The sequence below is a fragment of the Dermacentor silvarum genome, chromosome 3, assembly GCF_013339745.2.
Source record: "Dermacentor silvarum isolate Dsil-2018 chromosome 3, BIME_Dsil_1.4, whole genome shotgun sequence".
NCBI classification, from domain to species: domain Eukaryota; kingdom Metazoa; phylum Arthropoda; class Arachnida; order Ixodida; family Ixodidae; genus Dermacentor; species Dermacentor silvarum.
In genome coordinates, this window is record NC_051156.1 from 52196202 (window position 1) to 52202517 (window position 6316).

General features: G+C 42.8%; 1 long non-coding RNA gene across 1 annotated transcript; it reads right to left on the reverse strand.

Moving 5' to 3' along the window:
• Positions 1–1121: 1121 nt before the first annotated feature.
• On the reverse strand, positions 1122–5538 carry LOC125944479 (uncharacterized). Its single transcript, XR_007466228.1, has 3 exons — positions 5412–5538; positions 3397–3533; positions 1122–1537 (listed from the first exon to the last, which is right to left on the reverse strand). It is a non-coding gene; the product is annotated as an uncharacterized LOC125944479 (long non-coding RNA).
• Positions 5539–6316: the final 778 nt, after the last annotated feature.

Sequence of the window (6316 nt, forward strand, 5' to 3'; positions counted from 1 at the left end):
TAGAAATTTTGCAGCAGTGTGGTTCCCGACATTTCCCAACAGTTGCCTATTAGAGTACAGTTCTATATAAAAGTAGGTTTGAGGTACCTGGAGTGGCACAGTGGAAACCTTGGCTTTGCCTGCCGGATCCTGTTCGGGCCTGTAGCTGCATGTAAAAGAAACAAGGTACCTAAATAAAACACCTATGAAACAAATTATTACAATGCTTTTGAACATGAGCAAACTTTATCGAGTGGCAGTATTGCATACACTGAAGACGTGCTTGTCTCAAATTTCATAGAAAATGACTAGACAACAAGGAAGAAATACCAAAAAGGAAAGAGACCAGGCATTAAGTGGCATTCACGTGTATGCCTCTATATTAAAAAAGAGGGTAATAAAAATGGCCCGAGACATAAGTGCACCCCATTCAAATAAACTTGCACATCAGCTATGGAAAAAAAAGGAACATTAATAGGGCTATAAAATATGCTGGCTTATCAAAGTAAATGAGGTAACTCAAATGCTCAAGTACCCATATGCCATTTACCAAGTTTACGCATCCGCGTTCCAAAACAATTCAGTATTCTAAGATTTGCACGAAAAAGGCATAAAAGAATGGGCTTACAGAGTTGAAGACCAATGAAGAATGTAGTGGATAAGTTATTAAAGGAAAAGGACAGTGGAAGCCAAAATAAGCAACGAAATATATGCATACGAAAACTTGCCAGAAGCATGTGGCAAATATCGCAACAAAAGCTTGAACACTAAAAACAATACAGTTGGCAGATCACAGATGTACACAGTACAGTTGGGAGGTCACATATGTGTTGGTCACTAATCGTGACCAAAACACTTTATAAGCCCTTGAAAAAGCCTCCCACTACAGGCAGGTTACTTGCCCCAGCATTGTGTAGTTTGGAATAACTCATCCCAAACACTACCATGAGAGCTAGTGTAAAAAAAAAATTTCATAAAATTTTATGCCCCAAATATATCTGGAAGCAACAGCAAAAGGCAACAGCAAAAATAAAGGCAACAGACTCTGGAAAACAAGTAAGAAATCCTTAAATAACCAAATAACTCAGCCTTGAAAATTACAAGTGAGATACCTTTAAGAAAAAAAAAAAAAAACAAGCCAGCCTTGAAACCAACAGCCAGTGCTTTAACTTGGTGATAAACAATCTTAAAAGAAGGCACGACTTCACAATGTTGCAGCTGACATGCTGCTTCTACCTACCAAACATTTACCACGTCAGTAGTTATGCCTGACCACTTCAGATTTTTCAACAGAGACTTTACCTTAAACGACATCAAGCCACTGTCCAAATGTGTCACCCTTCACAACAACTGCCTGCACAAGTCCCAAAAACTGTCCGAAAGCGTATGGGTATGACAGGTTTAAAATAAAATATACAGTCAACAGGACGATGACTGCCTTCTCAGGTGATGATGCAGGTGGTAGCGCCACAATATTTTCCTTGCAGGCAATTTTAAAGTTGCCATACTCTTTCAAAATACATGGGCCTGGTGGAGACCTGTTGCCAAGTTCTTGTGCCTTTAAAGAAAAGAGAAGCAGCAAATTTTAACTACACAATGGCTTTAAATTGTGGTGTTCGTGATGATACCCTTTTTATAAAACTAATAATTTATTTCACTATGATTTCTTGGTTTCCTTTCTTTCAAACATGAAAAAAGGTGCCAGTGTGCATAAAAATTCTATGAGCATGCCGCATCGACAATTGCTTAGTGTGAATGGAATCGCTGCTTTATTTCTGGAAAAAGTATTACACTTTTCTGGTTGAATGACCTGAACATCAATCCGCTCTTCCAGCCTTGAGGGATTGTTAGTTAGCAACCAAGCAATACTATATAATATTTGCGCATTTTATACTTCATGCACTTTCGCACTACAAATAAATGTCTTCTTTACTCCATTATGTGCTTTCCAGTGCTGTTATGATGCTTAACATAACTTACAGGTAAAACATGGTTTAAAAATTCTGATTTGAAAGCCACCTTTTCATACTTTTTTTAGGTATTTTGTGTACGGAACAACAGCCCTGAAGTTTTTTTATCAGTCCCTTTCCATTCAAGAGATCGAAAGTGCCGTCTCAGCGTAGTAAAAACTTCAGCATCAGCCTTCTTGGGTCGCACAAATTCTTCAATTCCAATGAGACTTCCCCGGTCCAAAATCTCTTGCAGTTTACTTAGCTTGGCCTCCACAGCCTCCACGGTGTCGCTAAACCTTATTTCTGCTTCAAAGGCAAGCTGAAAGAAATGCACATTGACTGACACTTTATGGCCCACTGAAACAAAAACAGGCTCTAGGATAGCTTCAAATACTTTAATTCTGCTGAACAATACGATGAGAGAAAATATCACCTTGACACAACTACTTGACTTAGATGAGATCTTTGAACATTCATTGTTATAGCAATGCCTTTTTCACCAGTGTTAAAGGTTATAAAGTGCAAGCCATTCTGTGTAAATCACCACTCACTTTTTATGATTTATCAAATGCTACAGACAGAGCACAGCTGACTAAACATAAGTCACAGCTTACAAAATAACACACTCTTGACCTTACAGGGCAGACCCACACGATTTGAAAAACATGAGTGATCTTACCACGTCAGGATTTAAAAAGTATGACGGCAAATCACCTGGTGCATTGGAGCAGCGGGCCTCTGCAGTTGCGGCCAAAAGCATGAGCCCAAGGTCCATGCAAAATGGATCTGTGACCATGTCCTCAAAGGCCTAGGCAAAAAAGCAAAGCAGATAAAGAACTGTACATATCAGCAAAGCATATATTATAAAATAAGCTACGTTTTTGTGCTTCTGAGGAACCACACACAGTAACATCCATGAAAAAGCGCCCGACATTAACACTTAAAATGGCTAAATGCATTCCACCTGATCGCAGAAAATGTATGCACATAAATGAAAATTTATAGCATAGTTGAAGAGATGGCAAGCAGCTCATCAACAAAATAAATACAAAATCCCCCTGTCTGGAAGCTAGAGCCTAAGGAAATGATGCCAGGGCACAACACAGGAAGTAAAGGCAGTGAGCCAATAAAGCATTTTCATTCGAGAATCTGCAATTGTTTTACGAAAGTGCACCTTCCAAATTGCGTAGCAGCACAGGTATTCCTTACATTCCTTGTCTGCCACAGCTGCGGTCAATAGGCATAAATGCTTGGACTGACAGCCAGAACAACCCTCAATAACTGTTAACATCTAGTAGTTCCACGAGATATCACACTTTGAATGCCGAAAATGGTTTACCAATGCAAGAAGTAGTAGGTGACTGCTTATAAGCGTAATGTCGTCAGCTGGCACTTTCACCATAGAAGTAACTAAGATGTTGTCAGGCAATGTTTGAACAAGGCCTTTGAAAAATGAAATTCTCACCTTCACTTCAAGTAGTGCGTCAGGACAAGGGATTGGGTTGCTAGAAGAGTGGCCACTTTCTGCAGGCTTCTCAGATACTTTTTCATCCGAAGCAGCCGCGTTTTCCTCGTTTCACTAACAGATCGCATGAATGCTTTCTAAATAGCATGAGTCAACGTTGAAATAAATGGCCGTATACACCTCAAATCGTAGTGGCCTCTCCAGATATTATGCGTGAATCGAGTGCTCAATATGGAATGGTTATAATATGCTATTATACATCTAACATAACAAAATACATAACGAGTGTACAGAATGTGTTTTTGTAATGCTGCTACCACATATAAACATTACTGTTCAAGTCACAGGATGTGATAAATTTTCGGTTGTGGAGCAAAATTTGTTACAAAGGTTTGCCCAAATCCTACCCTCTAGGTATATACCCTGCGTGGTGGCATGAGCCAAACTAGAGCTGCTGGTGGGTTAGGCTGCTGCATAAGATTCTGCACAAATCATAACTACATGCCTATTACATGCATCCACAGTGCATGCCACAGCCATGACGCGAAGGGTTGGCGTACAGACTGGAAATAATGCTTTCATTTTTATTTTTCATACAAAAAGCAGGAATATTTGTCACAAACTATCCAAGTGGACACACAGATATTCGGTTTCTGCACAGGTTATTGTCGAACAGATAACGTAGCTATGTTTGCTGATTATTAAGTTTGAGGACGCGCTGAAATGGCATAATGTTTGTGGGCACATCATGATGTAAGAACTTATTTAGCACGTTCGCGTTGTTGGCAATTGTTGTGTCGTGCTACCAGAACTGACGTCCACGGCATAAAAATTGCGGCACAATTTCTGAATACCAGGCCAGGCATGCGTTCCTCACTTTCTTCCCTCCACCAATGAAATGCTTTTTGTGAACTAGTATAAGCTGCCCCAAAATAGTTATATTATGAAGCGACAGAAGCGTGAACTCACGCTACTGCTAAGACAACCACTGTCCCTTCCATTTCTCTACGTCAGGGAGCAAGCTGAAGGTGGCGCGTACTTATAAGATCTGAAAAGGCCGACGGCATTGGAAGAAACAAGAAACTACCTAACAGTACACAGCCAAACCTAGTCAGTGCGGCCGCCAACGCCTTGAACCATCATTAACTGTTATGCGGAATGGAATCTTACTCGCACGCTCTCCTTGGTGCATTACGTGCGCGCAAGCGGCAAGGACAAAGATTCCCGGGAAGGAGGTTTCGCAAGCACAGTAGATCCATGCTACCTAGCAGAATAAAACAAAAGCGGGAATAACCCACAAGCTTCAAAAAATACCGATACATCCAAGGACGCAAGTTCTGACAAGTTTGCGTGGAAGTTGCTAAGCGTGTGAGTGCGAGGAGATCGCAAGCGGCAAACACGCGGTCGTACGGTGCGACGATCCACACCCACTGTTAGCTATAGCGACCGTCAATATCTTACTAACGAACATGGGCATAAGGGGGCATACAGATTAACTGGAAAACACGCGAACCAGCAACGTGGTCGGAGTCATAATGTCGAGCGGATTCCAGCCCACGAGCACACAAATTGACGCGAATTACCGTTTACCAATTACGTTTTTCCCAAAACAAAGTGAAGCTTCACGCGCCAAGACAAAAGTGAAGTTGCACGCTACGAAAAAAAAAAAAGTTCCGCGCAGAACTTAAGACAGCGTAAATGACGAAGTAAGCATATTAATTCGACTTGCCTTTTCGCCCTTTGTGTCGTGATTCGCAATTTGGCGGAAAAACTGCCAAAATTCCGTCATATAGATTGCTCTATTACGCGCGCTGGACACAAATCCGCCGGGATGGTACTCAAATTAAGCTAACGGATTATATAAGCAGTAATTGTCTTCGTGGACCGAGTTTGGCAGGCGTGCCTGAATTCAACTGAATACATAGGGCAGCGTAGCGGTATCCTACCCGACGCAATGATATTTTTGGTTTCACTGAACAACAACCGTAACGAGCACATAAATATGCAGCACTGACCTTTGTTTGCGCCTCCTGGCAACTCCACCACTCCGCTTCGTCGTAACGGCTCCCGCCAAACAGGCCGACAGCACACCACCGTCATTTCTAGCAGTTCGCATCAGGCGCGGCAAGCGCCACTGTACTGTATCTGCCACTGCGTGTCACAACGCAAACCGCGCTGGCGATAAGGTCATAGAATAAAGAACCAACTTTAGAGAAGGGAAACTGTACCTTCCACAGTGGTACGAAAATAAGAAGCGGCAGCGCATGAAACTTACGTAGGCATAATACAGATGGCGCTGCTCAAACAGGAAGCGGAAATGTAGTTTTTTTTTTGAGCAAAATTCAATATGGCCGTTTTTTACCGGTCGCGTACGCTGGTACGCGCCGCGCTCGCCCGGTTGGCGTTGCGGCACGCCTCATTGCCTTGGCATGCCGCGTAGTTTTGGCGTTCTAAGTGCCAGGAGACCAAAGAGCCTCTACTGACGCCGATAAAAACAAGCCACAAGTGAGTGAACGGAACGTGCGACTTTATTGGCAGAAGACAAGCAGTGCACCTTCTCGTACAAGAGGCGAAATAAAAATTGCATGTCGAGATACGCTGGAATCATTAACGCGAGCTCGTAGACGGCTCACTTTCGTCGTCTTACATGGCGGTCTGGTAACGAGCGCCAACCAGCAGTGCAAGCAGATTGGACAGTGTCCCACCTGTTTGCACCGACAGTCGCCGTTGAAGATGAGCAACTTGCATTGCAAAGCAATCGGGTGACGCCGGCATCCGCTGCCGCAGCCAACACAGCGACATGGACTACCCAGCATTCTAGCATGAACTCCTTTCCAGCCTGCACGTTTCTTTTCTTTGGAGGGCCGCTAATGTGTGGCTCACACTTGGTGCCCTAATTTGTCTCAGTATGGACAAGTCG